The following is a 19,959-nucleotide window of genomic DNA, read 5'->3' on the forward strand; positions in this document are numbered from 1 at the left end:
ATGGCCTAGTAAGCCATCACTGGAAAGAGAGGCCCATTGGACTTGCAAACTTTATATGCCCCAGTACAGGGGAACGCCAGGGCCAAAAAGTGGGAGTGGGTTGGTAGGGGAGTGGGGGGAGGGTATGGGGGACTTTTGGGATAGCATTGGAAATGTAATTGAGGAAAATACGTAATAATAATAATAATAAAACAGGAAAAGCATGGAGCCAGGTAAAACAACAGTAAGACTGTCCCCCAAAGTCATAAGGAATCATACTATCAACTCTCTACCTAAAGATACCTGTGATACAGTAAATCGTGGTATAAATATTTTAATATAGTTTGAATGAAAATTTCCCAACTGAGCTGGCAATGCTCCCTCTTAGAGACAAAGACCATGGAACAAAATTCTAACAACAGGCATGGGAAACTCTACTTTGGGCTGTTGATCAGTATTGTCTAAGGAACTCCCAAAAGGATCATGGCTAGCACAGGGGCCAGCACCAGCAGGTTTTAGAAGCAGGTGTCATGATGTTATCTGTGGTGTGGAGGAGAACCATACCAGCACCTCAGCTCTTGCTAGGGTTAATCTAATCTCCATCTCTCAAAAACATCTTCTATCTTGTTCCCCAAATGGGGCTAGGGGACAGCCACCGGGGGGCGCTGTGGAGGATGCTCTGAGATCCCATACCTGACTGCCACTTCATCTAGATGCAGTCCTAGCCCCGAAAAAACACTCCCTGTACGTAACAGCTGGAATGGGGTCCCCAACAAAGGTGGGTCTGGGCCAAGGTGCTGGTGGTTCAGTGCTACAAGAATCCATCTAACAAGGATGCAGCTCTAATGGAAGCTGCTCTGGCCAATAACGTGCAGGAAGTCAGAAGGCTGTTGTCAGAAGGTGCAGATGTCAATGCAAGGTACAAACTTGGCTAGACAGCATTGATGGTGGCAGCCATCAGCCACAATGAGAGTGTGGTGCAGGTCCTGCTTGCTGCTGAAGCTGACTCAAACCTTGGGGATGGCTTCAGCAGTGTCTACAAAACTGCCAATGAACAGGGAGTCCATTCTTTGGAAGTCCTAGTCATTCAAGAGGATGACTTCAACAACCGATTAAACTACCTGGCTAGCTTCAAAAGCTGCACAGCCCTGCACTATGCTGTCCAGGCCCACAACTACAGCATCGTCAAGGAGCTGCTGGATGGAGAAGCCAACCCCCTTCAGAGGAATATGATGGGACACACAACCCTGGATTATGCCCAGGAAGAGGAGGTTATAAAACTTCTGAAAACTTCTGAGACCAAGTATATGGAGAAGCAGAGGAAGCGTGAGGCAGAGGAGAGGCACCGCTTCCTACTGAGCAGCGACTGAAGGAGCACATCATTGACCAAGAGAGTGCCATCGCCACTATTAGTGCTGAGATCCAGAGGAAGGAGAATGGCTGGTAGGATGAGGAGCACCCTCTAGTCGTCCTCTTCTTGGGATCATCTGGAATAGGGAAAAGCGAGCTGGCCAAGCAGACAGCCAAGTATATGCACAAAGATGACAAGAAAGGGCTTCATCTTGCTCAACATATCTGAGTTCCAGGAGTGACATGATGTAGCAAATTTATCGGCTCTTCAGTAGGCTATATCGGCCATGAAGAGGGTGGCCAGCTGACCAAGAAACTGAAACAGTGCCCAAATGCAGTAGTCCTGTTTGATGAGATAGACAAGGCCCATCCAGATGTGCTCACCATCATGCTGCAGCTGTTTGATGAGGGCTACCTGACAGATGGCAAAGGGAAGACCATTGACTGCAAGGATGCCATCTTCATCATGACTCCCATTGTAGCCAGTGCTGAGATTGCCCAGCATGCATTGCAGCTCAGACAGGAAGCTTTGGAGATGAGCCGAAATTGAATCGCCGAAAACCTTAGGGATGTCCAGATTAGTGACAAGATCACTATCTTGAAGAACTTTAACGAGAATGTGATCTGACCCATCCTGAAAGTTCACTTCCAGAGAGATGAGTTTTTTGGGAGGGATCAAAGAGATCATCTACTTCTTCCCTTTCTGCCATTCAGAGCTCCTCCAGCTGGTCAACAAGGAACTTCAGGACCAAGAGAGCCAAACAGAGGCACATCACACTGCTGTGCGACCGTAAGGTGGCAGACGTGTTGGTTGATGGCTACAACGTTCACTATTCTGCCTGCTCTATTAAGCATAAGGTAGAGCGTTGTGTGTTAAAGCAACTGGCGGCAGCCTATGAGCAGGACCTGCTACCAGGGGGCAGACACCACTCCAACCAGAGGAGGTGTGTTACACCATCTAGCATCCACCTGTCTGTCTGTGCCCTGAACATCTAATAAAGGCCCCTTGCTGTGGCATGGCAACCAAAAACAAAGACAAGACAAGAAATGAAGAGAAGAGAAGAGAGAAGAGAAGAGAACTCACAAAACATTATAGGCAACTGCTATTGCCTTGATTGTCCCCCAGACTGTTAAGTAGGTCCCTTTTCAACCACTTTCAGACACAGTCCAGAGGCCCCTGAGCTGGAACCGACCTGGATGCCGCCTCTCTAGGTCTAGCTTTCATGGAACCAGAAGGTGCCCTGTAAGTTTCCATGGGAAAGAGGGAAACAACCAACAGTATTACCCGCCTTTGATGCCTGTGGACCACAACAATGATAAGAATGGCTTGGATGCTCTAAGGGTGCTGTAGTGTTATGTACTCCTTGGTGGGAACTAACTGTTCTCTAATTAGACTTAAGTCCAACTCAACATGAAAGAAGTCATTTTGGATCCTGGGAACTTAAGCAGCTACTCAGGGCCAGCAAAACCATGGATCTCAGTGGAGAACAGCAGAATCCCTAGCTATATTCTGAACATCTGTCCTTGTACCCACAGAGGAGTTCTCAACCCTCATCAAGGAAAATCCCCTTTGCATAGGACAGAGACCATTGCAGAAAACCACAATTCAAAATGCAGAGTTGTGGAATGCAGTCCCAACTGATACATCTACAAAGCAACTACTGTACCTAAGGCTCATTGCAGAGATCATTGCAGAAGAGGAGGCAAGACTGTACGAGCCAGAGGGTCAGGGAATTTGGTGTGAGATTGTGTTTCCTAGGAATGTCAGAAGCAATTGGTTATCCAATACCCAAAGGTCAGCCCTGAAAGCATACATACAAATAACATCATACAGATTGAGCAGGTTGTATTTCTATATTTAAGGTAAAAACACATATATGTATTAACAAGCAATTAAAACGTAGGGTATGAATTTGAAAGAAAACAGGGAAGGGTATATGGCAGGTTTGGAGAGAGGAAAGGGGAAATGGTATATTCATATTATAATCTTAAAAGCTTAAAAATTATTAATTATTTTATTTAGTTACATTTCAAATGTTGTCTCTCTTCGTGGTCTCCCCTCTGAAAACTTCCCAATCCATCCCTGCATCCCTTTGCCTCTGTGAGGGTGCTACCCTATACACCCACCCACTCCTGCTTCAACACTCTAGCATCCCCCTTTGCCTCCACAGAACCAAGAACCTCCCCTCTCGTTGATTCCAGGTCAGGTAGTCCTCTGCTACATATGAGCCATGGACTGACTCGTGTACTCTTTTGTTGGTTGTTTAGTCCCTGGGAGCTCTGAGGGGTCCAGTTACTTGTTCTTCTTCCTATAGGGCTGCAATTCCCTTCAGCTCCTTCAGTCCTTCCCCTAACTCTTCCACTGGGGTCTCCAGCCTTAGACCAATGCTTAGCTATGAGTATCTGCATCTGTCTTAGCCAGCTATACCAGGGTCCTGACTGCAAGTACTTCTTGAAATCAACAATAGTGTCAGGGTTTGGTGTCTGTGAATGGAATGAATCCCAAGGCGGGGCTGTCTCTGGGCATTTCCTATAGATAGGAACAATTTTTGGTTAAAGATTTTGAGATAGGTGGGTGGTCCCATCCCTCTACCGGGGGCCATGACTATCTACTGGAGGTGATCTGTTCAGGTTCTATCTCATCGCCGTTGGGTATTTCGGGTAATGTCATCCCCATTGGGTCCTGGAAGCCTCTAGCGAAAAGCCAAGAATTGAGACATACATATCAGGAGGCTGGAAAGATAGCTCGGTTGGTAAACTGCTTGCTTTAGGACCTGAATTCAATACCCATAATTCATGTAAAACTAGCTAGCTAGATTGTCATGGGTTTGTAATCCTAGAATGAAGGAGATAGAGGCAGGTGGAGCCCTGAGGCTCACTGGCAAGCCAGTCTATCCTACTTGGTAAGTACTTGGCTTATGAGAGATTCTGTCTCAATATAAGGTAGGCAACCTGAAAAACAACATCAAATGCACCTGCACATACATGAACATGCACATGCACACGCAGTGCACAAAGTACACATCGTATGTTTACTTACGAAGGTCTTAGAGCTTGTCCATGCTGGTGGAGAGCAGAGTAGCGAGTACCCTGGGAGGAAACGCCTCGAAGGGCACACACTTGTCCTTTGCTGTTGCCAAGACCAGACCTGAACTCTAGGGTTCAAGCTTACTGAGGTTCTTACTTCTGCTTCCTTGGTAGCTAGAACTGGAGACATACACCACTGCACCAGTCACACATTGCTTTGAACTAAGTATTTTCCTTTTTAAATCGACTTTGTAATTAACCAACTGAGGTTTTTGTGTATCTATGGGGTACCATGTGATCTTTTCCAGTATTTGTGTTTTTAAATTTTTTATTCTTTTCTTTCAGAACTTTATGCCGTCAGAGTACTCTTGTCTTCTAAAGAATAGAACAGAGCTTCCAAACCATTGTAATTCTGGGTAGTAGTGGCTTCTTGGAAAAAGCTGATAGAATCAACAGCAAATGCTCTAAAATGTCATGGTCATCAATGTTCCAAGTTACTCTCTGTCCTTCCCTCTAATTTTATGACTTAAGTCCTTTCTGACAGTTATTTTTCATCAAGATCCTCAATAGGCAGCCCAAGCATTATAATATGTGTGTGTGTGTGTGTGTGTGTGTATGTATGAGAGAGAGAGAGAGAGAGAGAGAGAGAGAGAGAGAGAGAGAGAGAGAGAGAGAGAGAGAGACTGAGCCCAGGGCTTCATACATGCTAAGTACACATTCTACTACTAATCTGTCACTGAACTGCTTCTCCAGTCCCCAGGGTACATTTTTCCCCCATCAAAACACTGTGACTTTCTACAGATTGGCTATCAACTGCTTTTCATTTGGCCAAGTCACTGTTATTCAGTAATGCCATAAGCAGGTACAGAACTCCACCTGCTTTGCAAACATTGCCAAGTGGACACAAGGGGAAAGGTAGAGAATGCTGGGCTGGGCTGGGCTCTGACAGGCAGGTCTCAATGACATGAAAACAGCTACAAAAACAAATGGCCATAGTGCAGGAGGGTTGACCCTTCGCAAGGTCGTCTGAGGTTGCCTCCTCCTATCAGCAGGTTTCAACTCAATGTCAAAGAGAAATTTAATCAGAGTCCACCTGATATGTAACAGTCCTCTTGTCTTAGGTTCATGTCACATGGTGTTTGATTACCCCCTCCCCCCAACATTTATTTCCAGAAACACATTGTCTTGTATACCACTTGTATTCTCTCACTCCCACCCCCGGACACACAGTGAGATTGCCTAGTTGACAAAAGGAATCACCGAGTGAATGAGTGAATTACATACCCTGTGTAATTGTTAAATTAAATCATTAGTCTATAATAATTTGAGAGGAATGGGCAAAAATGACTAATGTGATACATGTAATCACTATCTTGAAGGTATTAGAATTTTTATGAGATTGAGATCAGAAGTCATCTATGAGTATCATGTAGACTAAAATCAACATCAAAGAATTTGTGGTAAAGCCCTAATATACAGAAACATGCTACCTAATTTGGTTCTAGACACCTCAGAGACGAGGGAATACTTAGTTTGCCTTGCTGTGGGTGACACAATTGTGTGGACTGATGTCCTGATCTGCATAAAATGGTGAGTGCTATCTGCGGATGAGCATTCATTGCTCTCTGCTTCCTGTTTGCTGACCAGCAGCCTTGTGCTCTTGCTAATGGCTGCTAAGGGTAATGGCTTCCCTGCCATGGTGGGTTTTGTCTTGAACTATACACCAATACTGACCTAAAATTGCTTTGGTCTCTTGAGTTAGCAACAAAGAGAGTAACTAAAACATCCATTTCCTGCTTGAAGGCAGAATGATCTTGCACTCTGCAAGGCCAGAATAAAAATATTCCTGCAGCAATGTCCTAAATAATAACTTTTAAATAGTAGCTTCAGTGACATAGCAATACATATATATACAGAATAGAACTGTGGGCAAATGTCTGTAAACACACATGTATGTTAGCCACTTACAAATATATACAAGGAATTAAATGCTTGGGAGTGGTAGAACTATGGGAAAGAGATTTGGCCTTTCAAGCTGCAAACAAAAAGAGCCCTTGCTTGTGCAGCCATTGTCTCTCAGTTCTAGGGCACATTTGCAATGGTATTTTCTGGGTCAAACTTGCCACTAATGAGCTCAGTATCTGCTGAAAATGTCACGTGTGTTCAGGACATTGCTGCAGACTTGGGCCATCTCTTCACGTTTCTGGAGAGTAGTGTACCCAGACAAATTCTGACCGAGTGCTAGGCTGAGACATGTGAGGACTTGTCTTAAAGATGGTGTCCGGAGAGTAAATATGTGAAAAGGAAACCAATTCAAGGTCATTGAGCCCGGAAAGTTCTAGTAACGTCAATGGATCTATGCAGCTGCAAGGACCCTGGAGAAGAAGAGATGAGCCCAAGACAAATGCAGGTGGAAGAGAAGATGGTGTAGATTGTGAGTCACAAGAATGGCTGCCATCTAGCCGAGCATGGTGGGATGCACTTTTAATCTCAGCACTTAGGAGGCAGAGGCAAATGGATTTCTATGAGTTCGAAGCCAGCCTGGTCTAAAAAGTGGGTACCAGTATAGCCAGAGCTACGCAGAGAATCCCTGTCTTGAAAACCAAAACCAAACCAAACCAAACCAAACCAAACCAAACCAAACCAAACCAAACCAAACCAAAACAAACCAAACCAAACCAAAACAAAAACAAACTAACAGACAAAAATTGAATCAAAACAAAACAAAATGACCCAAACCACCACCACCAGAAAAGAACGGCTGCCACCTGAAATCAGGAAGAAGATCTGCAATGGTGAGGTGGGTGTTTTGCAGGTTTAAGTTGAGAGAGGTAAAGTTAATAACAGATAGAGAAATCCAAGTAGCGGTGAATCGCAGTGGCCTGGGCCACTTCTGCCCTTCTGCTGAAGTCATGAGACAGGGCAAGTAGGAAGGCCAGGTGAGTGGCTCATCAGAGAGTTTGCCAATGGGATAGTCCCTCTAGTTGTTAGTGTGTCTCAATATTGGTCCACAGAGTCACACTTTCAACTGGGCAGTGGGGGCGCAGACCTTTAATCCCAGCACTTGAGAGGCAGAGGCAGGGGGATTTCTGAGTTCTAGGCCAGCCTGGTCTACAGAGTGAGTTCCAGGACAGCCAGGGCTACACAGAGAAACCCTGTCTCAAAAAACAAGCAAGCAAATAAATAAATAATTTAAAAAATAGAGTCATGTTTTCAAGTGCTACTCTCTGTTCTCTCTAAGAAGCCTCATGCCCAGCAAATGAACTGCAAAGGCAGGCCCAGGAAAAAAGATTCCCAAGGGAAACTTAAATTTCAAATAAGTAAGGTTTGCCATGTTATAGTTTTCTGTTGGCGTTGTTACTGCTTTAAAACTGAGAGATGGTGGAAGACAAATACAGTGGCACATACCTTTATTTATTTTATGTATATGAGTCCACTGTAGCTGTCTTCAGACACACCAAAAGAGGGCATCAGATCCTATCACAGATGGTTGTGAGCTACCATGTGGTTGCTGGGAATTGAACTCAGGACCTCTGGAAGAGCAGTCAGCGCTCTTAACCACTGAGCCATCTCTCCAGCCGTGGCACATACCTTTAATGACTTTAACTGAAGCATTCAGTAGGCTGAGGTAGATGGATCTCTGTGTTTTAGAGGTGAGCCAATTCTCCATAGGAAGCTCTAGGCCAGCCAGGGCTACACAGTGATATCCTGTCTCAGAAACTAAACTAAACAAAGCCATCCCAAAGGTCTGAGCCATACAATACATACAGATAACAGGTGTTCTATGCCATGTATCATCTGAGGGCGAAAAGCCAGTAGTTAGATACTACCGTACACCTATTAGGATGCTTTAAATTCAAAATGTAGACACCTGCAATGGCTGCTGAGAATGTGGGGCAACGGGGGACAATGTCATTCATTGCCAGTGAAAATGTCACGTGAGAAGTCCACTCTGGAGGGCAGTTTGCTGGTTTATTATAAAACTAAACACACTCTTATAATATGATGGTGCAATCATCCTCCTCAGTATCTAGCCAAATGAGACTTCCAGTCACTCACAAAATCATACAAAAATGTTTGACTGTTCCTAGCAGCTTTCTTGTCTAGAAAGCAATCAGTTCATGGGTAAAGAGATAAACTGTCTCATGTGCGCAGGAGATGATTATTCATTGCTGGGAGAGTGAGGTCCTGCCTATTGTCAATAACAAGAACAACACACATAGATGTGGCCTGTGTACATTGCTGATGGGAATGTAAAATGTGGAATCGACACCACTTGCCTGAGAACATCATGCTGAGTGAAAAGAGCCAATTCCCCAAAGACAAATATTACATAATTTTACATGAACTTCCTAGAGTTCTCAAATTCATAGACAGGGTCTTAGGTTAGATGATGCTGGAATTTCCAACCCCAATAAGCTCATATAAAAACCACACAATCCAGTTATAATGATTATAAGCTATAAGCCTAGATTGGACAGATCTAATACTACACTAACTTATTCCCTAGTTATGAAGCCCTTGTTACTTGTGGTTTCTCCTGGCTACATGGCTCTGTTCTATCATGGCTTTCTCCTCCCCTTCTTCTGTCTTCTCTCTTTCCCCTCTGGTCCTCTTCTCCCTTCTACCTGCCCCCACTTTCTAACCTCCACTCCCACTTTCCCCTCCACTGCCCAATCACGGGATCTCGCCTTTATTGATCAGTTAAAGTGTGGAGAAGGTTCATATGAGATCACCTGAGTGATGATGATGGGTTGCTAGTAGGGGGCAACCCCCTTGGAGGAAACAGAATCGACATCAGGCTACAAACAGCGTCAGGAAAAACCACAACAGTTAGAGATAGGGCATTATTGTTTAATGAGTACAGAATTTTATTTGGCAAAGATTAAGTTCTGGAGATGGACACTGGTGATAGGTGGACAATGATGTCACCAACCGTATCTTAAAAGGATAGAATTGTATGTTGCATATATCTTACCACAACTTAAAAATCTTGCTAGGCTAGTCTGTAAGCAAGCCAAGAACTGTTTTGAGCTTGCTTAGGTTGTGTGGGTGAGTGCATATGTGTGTGTGTGTGTGTGTGTGTGTGTGTGTGTGTGTGTGTGTGTGTGTGTGTGTGTGAACTGATACCATGGATGTTCCAGAGATTGGCTACTCTAATAAATGCACACCTTGCAGCTTTGGTGGAGGCTGACATCCCATAAACGGAGGGAGGAGCCCAGTGCAAACTCATCTTCTTCTCTTTGTGTGTTCTACTGCTCTTCTTTGTTGTCTTCTGTCTCAACTTCTTATTCATGCTTCAAGCTCTGTCCACCCCATGACTTACCAAGGACCAGTCTAGGCAGCCATTCCTTGCTTGCAACATTTTCCAGTCTGTAGGCAACTGTTCACTGCTTCCTTAGTTCAAAATTCCACCGTTCAATTTTGAGGGAATCAGACTTATTTATGTGGCACAAGCATTGTATCGTGGTCTAGGAAAGTTATGAGCTGGTGTCCCCTGTTCAATCTCCTTTGTCTTACAAGCAGCCCCTCTGGCTACCAGCTGTCCTCAGAAGGGGCCAGGGGGCAGCAGAGGTGGCAGCTCATAGAACTTACCACAGCACCAGGGACCTAACCTAAAACCTCAGGATGACTGGTTCCATATTCACCCAAGGTTATGGCTTCCTTCTCCCTTCCCCCACAACTTCTTTGTTATCTGTTACTTCATCATATATTAATGCCGAAGACAGAAAATAATGTATAAGGCAAAGTTTATATTCAGTTTATAGCTGAATATCAGTACACAGTACCACTTAAACACTGATTCATTAATTAACAAAAAAAAGAAAGAAATTAGTTTTATTTTATTTGTTTTTACTAATTCACTATACAGCCCACTCACTGCCCTCTCCTGGTCACTTTCTCCCACAATTCTTCCCTCATCCTCTCTCCCCTTTTCTTCTGGGCAGGTGGGTCCCCTGGGTATCCCCCCACTCTGGCACTTCAAGTCTCTGCAAGGCTAGTCACATCCTCTCCCACTGAGGCGACACAAGGCAGCCCAGCTAGAACATATCCCCCGGACACACAACAGCTTTTGGGATAGCCCCCATTCCAATTGTTCAGGACCCACATGAAGACCAAGCTGCACATCTGCTACATATGAGCGGGGAGGCCTAGGTCCAGCCTTTGTATGAAGAAAAGAAAATTTAAAAGCACCAATTTTTGGAATCCAAACACACAAGTCCACTATCTGAATAACCTTTGGGAAAAAAAGTCTAATTTCTCTGGTTTTGCAAAATTAACTGGCTGGATTGTATTAGGTCTCAGCATGCTCTGCTGCACCCTGGGGAAAACTGGAGTGGACTACCTTACTGCCAATCATCTCAAAGGCCTTCATAAGGACCCTGGGAACCTTTCAATGGAGCTAAAAGAGCAGAACACTTCCCAGGCTTGCCTGTGCACAATCCTTGCGACACAGACCATCCCGAGGAGCTTGGATGGGAGAGTCTCAGAATACCTGCACTTCTGTTTGATGGTGTCTTGCTTGACTCAAACTAAGTAATTTTGCATGATCTTGGATCCCTTTAATTGTTTCCTGTCTGTACGGATCTCCTGGCTATCAGAGGTGCATTTTCCTTTATCTCTGAACTGCAGGTCATCAAGTCCATTGAGTCATAGTTCGATGAAGTTGCTTTTTTATCTCGGGGGCTGATATGGTGACTCCTGTTACAGAGTAAGATAAGGCACAGTTACTCTCCTCCTGCCAGGCAAGTGAAGGCATCCGAGTGTCACATGGGCAGGCCTTGTGCTGGGATTTCACCAACCCATGATTGCCTAACCTGTGTGATTAGTTGGACGCATAGTCCAGCCTTGATGTTACCCTGCAACTTTAAGTATCTCTCATGGCTCTGATTAATGAGCAGATAATGTAATGACTGGAGACCAGAGAGCAGCAACACATCCTTCAATGCAGAATCTGGGCATGGTCTGGGCTTCAGGGACCCGTGCTGTGCCCTCCCAGAACTGTCAGCTGGGTGGCTAAAGCCACAGAAACAGATTCCAGCAGGACTAGAGGCTGGAAGTCAGACAGCCAGTGCTGCAGTGTCATGCACTTACTGGAGCCTGACTTTAGGTTTCTTGTTTCCTCCATCCTCTGAGAGCTTCAGGTGTTTCTTGCTCAGTAGCAGCATCGCTCCATTTTTGCCTCTATCTGTGCAAAGCTGTCTTCCTTCCGACTGTGTCCATATCGAGGGCTATGTTATGCGTGTCTGAGAAACACGGAGAGAATGTGAAATGCAGATTGAATCAAGCAGGTGGGTATATCAAAGAGGAGCTTCTGTCCTATTTCTTTCCCCTCTCAGCAACAGTTGAGTGGGCTTTTGTTTGGTTTTGACTTTGTTGTGGTGGCAGCTTTTTGGGACAGAGTCTACTATATAGCAGTGGTTGTCGTGGCATTTACAGTGTTCTACCTACTTAAGCCTCCCGGTTGCTGGGATTAAAGGTGTGTGCCAGCATGCCTGAACAAACTAAGGGTTTACAATTCCAACTTCATGACCGAGGACACTGAATCTCTCAAGAATGTATGTAGAGTCTTACTCCTGTCAGTGTACAACTACCATTTGAATCCAGGTTGCTCTGTCACCAAGCCCAAGACTTTTGGGAGTTCCACTCTGATTCACGTGTGTTAATGACAACAGATTTGCACAAGTCACAAATCCAGCAGAGTGGATGCAGAAGGATGTGGACAAGGATGCTGTCAGCAGAGCAAGAAACCTGCCCAAGACTGAATATTCCACAGGATTCCTAAGCAGCCTCTGTCATCCTTTTTTTAAATTTTGTTTCATTTTAGTTTGGTTTTAAGATGGGAGTTTTTCTGTGTAGCTATGGCTATCCTGGTCTCATTCTGTAGACCAGCTGACCATGAACTCTCAGAGATCTGCCTGCCTCTGCCTCCCAAATGCCACCACACCCAGCATGCCATTATTGGATCCATAACTTGGGCTCAAGACTCTTGATTTTTCTGTAGGCTTATATTTTTTAAAACCTATTTTTAATAAGTGTTCTCAAATGTTTCTACCCCCCTTCTGGCTCACCTTCCAAAGGTAATGGAGATAAGATAGTAAATAGGACAAGGGGATATAGACCTGTTTAGAAGTAGTTCCTTGGGGCAATTTTAATTTTCGTTTGTCAGTATGCTACATTCCAGCTCAGCAGTATACAAAACACAAATCAGCAGCAGTGGCATAATACAGGAGAAACCACCAGGCCTCTGTCAAATCTGCAGTCAGCAGGGAGTAACCAAGACCAGCCTGGATGCCCAAAGAAATTTTCTTCTATGCATCACTCAATGAAGGGAAGATCAGTGAAGATGAAGACGAGAGCCCAACAAAGCATTGCAAAGCTAGCTACACAATCTCACCATCACTGTCCACTGAGCTCTCTGCAAACATTATGTGTCCTCCCATGGGTCTTGACTCAGCAAAACACCACGTGAGTCTGCATCACATGACATATCCAAAAATTTCCACTTCAGTTTTCTCTCTGGTGGTCTATATAGCTGGACTAGTCCTGCCCTGCACAAGGCATGCAAAGTCCCTTCATTAATCAGCTCTTGTCCCCCTCTCTCTGACCTTGACAAGCTTACTATCTATGTTAACAGGGCACCATTGTACTATAGAGAGGAGGAAAGCATATCACTTAATTAGAGATTTGAAACACATCTTGGAGCTGAGCCTGGAGACATTAAAGTATATGCTTTGTAAAGTTTCTGGATATGTACAGTATATCACCACTTGAAGGCAGATTTGTTAGACATGCACACTAAAAATTCTGAAATAACCACAAAAATAACGATACGAAGGAGTGAAATGGTACCCTTGAGAAGCTAGAGAGGAGTCAGCATGAAATAAGAACAGCCAGTCTACCAAAGGAGGATACACAAATTGTTGATGAGCTCTGGGAAAGGTACCCAGTGTTATTAGTTATCAGGGAAATGCAAATTAACCCCCCAGTGAGAATCAGCTTAGTACCTGTCAGGATGGCTGTAGGCCAAAAGATGGATACTAACAGATGTTGAGACAGTAGAGAGGTAAGAATGCTCAGACACTGCTGGAGGAAGCATACAGTATGAGCAGCAACTTTGCAGTAGCATAGCCACCATTCATATCATCCAGCAAGTCCACTTCAAGGAATGGTCTCAGGAGAAACTAAATGGGTCTGCATGATGCTTTAGACATTAATGATACAGTAACATCATTTGGAGTTATCAAAAACTCAAAGCCAACCCAAAAGGCTGCCAACTGAGGAATGGATAAATAAATATGGTGTGTGGTAAAATTCCTTCAAAATAAGGAGTGAAGTGTTGACATATGTTATCACATAAACGAGACTTGAAAATCTTATGCTAAATGACAGAAGCCAGTCACAAAAGACTGTACTATAAGCTTCCACTTACATATACGGTCTAGTATAGGAGCATTTACAGAAACAGAAAATAGATTAGTATGTGCTTAGGGAAAGTTGGGGGTGAGAATGGGGGTGGGGGACTCAGTGGCAGCAGCTGAAGGATATGGTTTCTTTAGGAAGGGGTAAAGTGTTTTATAATTGATGACAATAATTCCACAACTTTTACATACATAATTTTAATTACTGGAGTTAGGTGTAGAGGCACCTGCCTTTTATCCAAGCACTCAGGAGGTAGTGGCAGGTGGATCTATGTGAGTTCAACTCAAGTTCCAGGGCAGTCGGAGCCACACCGGAAAATTCTGTCTCAAAAAACTGTGTGCATGCGTGTGTGATTACATGTATGCGTGTGTGTGTGTTGTATATATATTTATTGAAGTGAGCATCTTATGTAGGTGAAGATCACAGCATATGAACTATATCAAAAATTGTTATTAAAAAAAGCAGCCATTTCAAAAGTACCAGGAAAAGAGGACAAGAACAGACAGAACAAATAGAAACAACTAGCAAAGCATTCAAGCTAAAGCTCATCGTATCAGTCATCACATTACATTTAAATGCATCCATGCTTTCCTTTGAAGACATAAATTGAGATACTAGATGATCAACAATAACAGAAAAAGAAAAAGGTTTCCTTAGTCTGTTTCGTGCTGCAATAACAGAACACCTGAGACTTAGTAATTATGGACAGATATATATTCAGCTCATGATTCTGAAGGCTGGGAAGTTCAGGAATGCTGGACTGACAGCTGGAAAGGACCTGGAATATTGTATTACCTCATGGTAATGCAATGACACAGGAAAGAGAGCAGAGGGTGTGTGTGTGTGTGGTCAGACAAGAGAGGAGAGAGAAAAGGGCCATATTCAAATAACAGCATGGACTATTATTCTTCCCATGACAAACCCAATTTAAATAAAAAGGCATAAATACACTAGAAATGAAGTGAGAGAGGATGTCCCTTACTAATACTATTGAACTGAACTGGAGTAGATATATTAATATTAATGTAGATGTTAGAGCAGAAAATATTACAATGGACAAGGTAATTTCTTTTCTTTTCTTTGTTTCCTTCCCTTCCTTCCTTCCTTCCTTCCTTCCTTCCTTCCTTCCTTCCTTCCTTCCTTCCTTCCTTCCTTCCTCCCTCCCTCTCCCTCTCTCTCTTTTGGTTTTTTCCCTTTCTTTCTTTCTTTCTTTCTTTCTTTCTTTCTTTCTTTCTTTCTTTCTTTCTTTCTTTCTTTCTTTCTTTCTTTTCCTGAGACACTGTTTCTCTGTGTAGCCCTTGCTGTCCTAGAATTTACTCTGTAGACCAGGCTGGCCTTGAACCCAGAGATCTGCCTGTCTCTGCTTCCCAAGTGCTGGGATTAAAGTTTTTCTCCACCACTACCTGGCATAAGGTAATTTCATAATGATAAAGTGGTCAGTTTTATCAGGGGGATATAACAAACTTAAGTATCTATAAGCTAAATACTGGAGCTCACATCTACATCAAGACAAACCACCGTAAAGAACCCTAAGGAAGTAATGAAAACAGTCTTGATTATATCAGATTTTAATTTTAATTCATCCTCTTGTTTTATAATAAATAACAAATGGCAGGTGGGTAGTTGAAGGGTCTCTAATCCAGTCTGCTTATTTTTCTATGTGAGTTAAAAGGAACATGACAAAGTCAATTGATTTGTCTAAGGTATCAGAATTAATTAATGCCAGAGCCTGGCTCTCAGCCTGTGTCACTTGATGTTCTCCGATTCCTCAAGTCAACATAAAGTTGTGCTGAGATCCTTGCAAGGAATCCTTAGTAGGAATCCCACCAAGTAAGTACTGGGTTTGAAGAAGACAATCTCTTACTAACCTTTTCATAAAGGGTTAAGCTTTGCTGGAGGTGCTGGTGATGTGTGACTTTCAAGTGTGTCCCTTCAGGGGTTTATGCTGTAATGAGAAAGAGAAGACAGTATAGGATGCATAAGAGGCCACCTCCAGTAGATAAACAGGGCCTGAAGTGGAGATAAAGGGTTACTAACCCACAATCAAAATTTCTGACCCAGAACTGTTTCTGTCTAAAAGAACTTCAGGGAACAAAAATGGAGAAGAAATTGAAGGAAAGGCTATCCAGTGTCCTGACCAATTTGAGATCCATCTTTATGGGAGGGCCCCAAGGCTTGACACTATTACTGATGCTATGATCTGCTTACAGATGGGAGTCTAGCATGACTGTCCTTTGAGAGGCTCTACCAGCAGCTGACCGAGACAGAAGCAGATACTTATTATACTCAACCATTGAACTGAAGTTGTGGACCACTATGGTTGAATTAGGGGAAGGTTTGAAGAAGCCGAAGGGGAGGGTGGCCCTATAGGAAGACCAGCAGACTCAACTAACCCAGAGCCCTAGGGAGCTCCCAGAGAGTAAGCCACCAACCAGGAGCATACACAGGCTGGACCGAGGTCCCTTGTACATATATAGCAGAGATGTGCCTGTGCTTAATCCTTGAGAGACCTGAGTCCCCAGGGAAGGGGAGGCCTGGTAGGAGGGGGAGAACCCTCTTGGAGGCAAGGGGGAGGAGGAGTGGAATGAGGAACTGTGAATCAGGGATCTGAGGGGAGGACAACTACTGGAATGTAAATAAATAAAAAAACTTATAAAAAGAAAAAGAAGGTAAGGAGAATAAGTGAGTTATAATGTTTAGAAATTGTGACCTGCTGTAGATTGGATCTGAATCTGACCCTCTGCCACCCCCTCCCCCCAATGACCACCACATAGTCACACACAAGACTCCTGTTATAAGCTTAGTTGTTGGTTTATGGCATATTAAGAGGTGGAATCAGAATCATTAGAAGGCAACTGGGAGGGAAGAAGTTAGCTGCTTGTGGAAATGCCCCACCCCTTCATTTGTCTTTCTGCATATAATGAGGTAAACAGAACTCTGCTATGAAGTACTGTCATGCCACAGCCCTGAAGCAGCAGAGCAAAACAACCAAGAACTGAAATCTTTGAAACTATAAGCCCAAGTAAACCTTTTCTCTTTGTAAATTGATTGCCTCAGGCATTTTATCATAGGAATGGAAATCTGACTGTTGCAAGGTAAGTCCACCAGAGAACTCATATAGATATTCTTAAAGCTGAAAAGAAAGTCTTTATCACTGGCTGGGGTCTGCATGAAGAAATTTCCAAATAATGGAGCCCCCATCTTCACAGTTCCTTTTTTTTTATACACCAAAAACCACATCCTGGTGGATGCACCTCAGTTACCAAGTACAGTTATTGAGAAGCAGAAGTGCAGGAGCTTTCTGGCATGTTTAGAGACTTTTCTAGATCTTGGCTCTATGGACCAGGTCTTTGATGGATTAGGTCTTTGTTCGTGTTTTGGCAGCTGTTAGGGTCTAAGTGCTGGGTTTTATGGTCAGAGTGTTGTCTCTAATATGGTGTCAGTTGTGCTGAGGCACGGGGACCTGTTACATGGCTCCACAATTCTCATAGTATTTTCCCAAGACATGGCAGTGGTCATGTGATGCAGTTTAGGTAACAGTACATAAATACTGTCTAGATGACCTCCTTTTGGAGACCCTTTGTTCACATGAATAAATTACAGACCATAAGAGGTTTTACAGCGTGCTGGCAAGATGGCTCCGTGGGAAGAGCACTGACTGCTCTTCCGAAGGTCCTGAGTTCAAATCCCAGCAACCACATGGTGGCTCAGAACCACCTGTAATGAGATCTGATGCCCTCTTCTGGTGTGTCTGAAGACAGCTACAGTGTACTTATGTATAATAATAAATAAATCTTTGGGCTGGAGCGAGCAGGGACTGAGCAAATGGAGTTGACCAAAGCGGGCAGAGGTCCTAAAAATTCAATTCTCAACAAACACATGAAGGCTCACAACCATTTGTACAGCTACAGTGTACTCATATACATTAAATAAATAAATCCTTTTTTTTTTTTAAAAAAAAAAGAGGTTTTACAGCAATGAAATGTACTTCATTGGTTAAATCCAACACTTTATGGCCATGAAATGTACTTTGAAGAATGTCTATGATGCTGCCTGGAATCTGTCCTAGTTAGCCTTCTGTTGCTGTGATAAACATCATGAGCAATAGCAATTTGGTGGGAGGAAAGGGCTTATTTGGCTTACACATCCTGATCACATTAGATCACTGAAGGAAGTCAGGCCAGAAATGTTGGAGGAATGCTGCTTACTGCCTTGCTCCTCTTGGCTTCCTCAGCTTGCTTTCTTATACAACTAAAGACTGTTTGCCCAGGGGTGGCTCTACTCACAGTGGGCCCTGCCCTCCCATAGCAATCATTAATCAAGGAAAGGCCACATGCTGCCTATTGGAGAGTCTGATGGAGGCAATACTTTATTGAGGTTCTCTCTTCCCAGATGGTACTAGTATATGTCAGATGACAAAAACTAACCAACACAAGCTCCCTTAAATGTTCTTTGTTCTTTCTTAAAGGATTAAATAACCCAAATTCCTTCTATGTTTTTGACTTATTCTTCAAATAAATGATCACAGTTCCCCCTCAGAATCACTTTGTATGTGAGGTGATTGTGTCCGTCAGATATATATGGAAGGGGCACTCTTGGGCTTTAATGAGTAATTTTAAGATAGGATGACTTTTCTTTCCAAGGTTCCAGTGTCCTTGTGAATGAGGAAAGAAGATGTTCTGGGATTTCAGACTCTCAGTGTCCCGTAGTTCTTTTCAGTGAAAGTGTTGGACTTGGGTCATTGCTGTCTGTGGTTGACCCTGCTGCTTGGCTGTGGGACAAGCGTTGACTCTTTTCACTCAGACTCAAGGAAACATTAAAATTCCAGTGCTCAAGGTTGGCATCTGGAGCTTTAGCAGACATGCCCACTTAGATCTCACTGATTTTCTCCTGGGATTCACACAGGGAAGAGCCTAGGGGTATGCTTAATCTGGTTCACACGTACTGATAATTCTTGAGTGTGAACTTGATAGACGACAACATTCCCTTGCAATGTCAAAATGGTGACAACTGTCTTGGAAGTTCTCATGTTTTGCCAGGGCTGAGAGTCACTGCCTTTGAGACTATCTTCCCGCTAAGACTTTGCCTGTACATCTTCTGACTTTATTGAGTGCTACCTGTATGTGAGAATGCATGCCTCTATATAAGACAGCAGACAACATAGTTTGCTGTAAATACAAAATAACCCTACACACACAAAAAACCGGTAGAATGCAATTGAGGCTAATACTGTTCTCTGCCTGGAGTCTGAGCCCGAGGTCAGCATTTCCCCCTGGGAGACATTAACAGATGTGAGAGCATCTTATGGTCACAGTGGCCTCAACGGAGAGCTTCTCCTGGAAGCTCTGGGGTGACACAAAGAGAAATTAAAAGGAGTAACTTTCCACAGAGAAGCATAATGGTGTTTAATGCCATGTCTGGGGCGTTCTAAATCCCTCTTTCTCTTAGACATCAGAACATACTCTAAGGATGCTCTATAAGACTTGGAGGAGTTCATTAATTCATTCTTAAGGGAGGTAAGGCTGTGCAGTAAGAAAACCCTCCAGTCAGTCCATTTCCTGGTATCTGGGAGGATGTGGTTACAAAAGAATATTGAAGATGAAGAATCCTTCCTAAACTACCCCCAGCAGCATAGCTCTTAAGGCATTGTTTCAGTTGGTCATACACTAGGTATCATTGTCCTGTTTCCTTTTCTGTCTAGGTGATTCTGTGCTGAGAAAGAGATTCTCATTAGTCCAAACAAACAAACAAACAAACAACCCCCCCCAAAAAAACCCAAAATAAAACAAAACAAAACAACCCAAAATTCTCCCCAAAAAACAAAACAAAAAACAAAAAACAGGCTCTAGACCAAGAAAAGCATTTCATAAAAGCATTCAGTAAACAGAATAAACTGTTCTATGAAAATGCAGAAAACTGAAACTAACTGGAATTTTAGCTTTTTAGGGGAAACAAATAGAGGGAATGGAATCTGCATTTCCTAACTGTAATGGCAAAACCCGAACACTTTTAAAGATTAATGAACATTATATTCTGTAATAATGGTAATTCTGGAGGGGGATATGGATCTCTGATGGTAAGTGCTCTCCACTGGGGTAGGTAAATAAAGTTCTTATTCTATTAGGGCTTCATCCACAATGATCATCAACCGAATTCACCGTAAGAAATAACATGCCAACT

At 43.4% G+C, this 19,959-nt stretch overlaps 1 pseudogene; it reads left to right on the top strand.

Annotated features, from left to right (window-relative positions):
* Window positions 459-2,249, top strand: Gm8049 (predicted gene 8049; annotated as a pseudogene).

Source organism: Mus musculus, chromosome 9 (assembly GCF_000001635.26).
Source record: "Mus musculus strain C57BL/6J chromosome 9, GRCm38.p6 C57BL/6J".
Classification (NCBI taxonomy): Eukaryota; Metazoa; Chordata; class Mammalia; order Rodentia; family Muridae; genus Mus; species Mus musculus.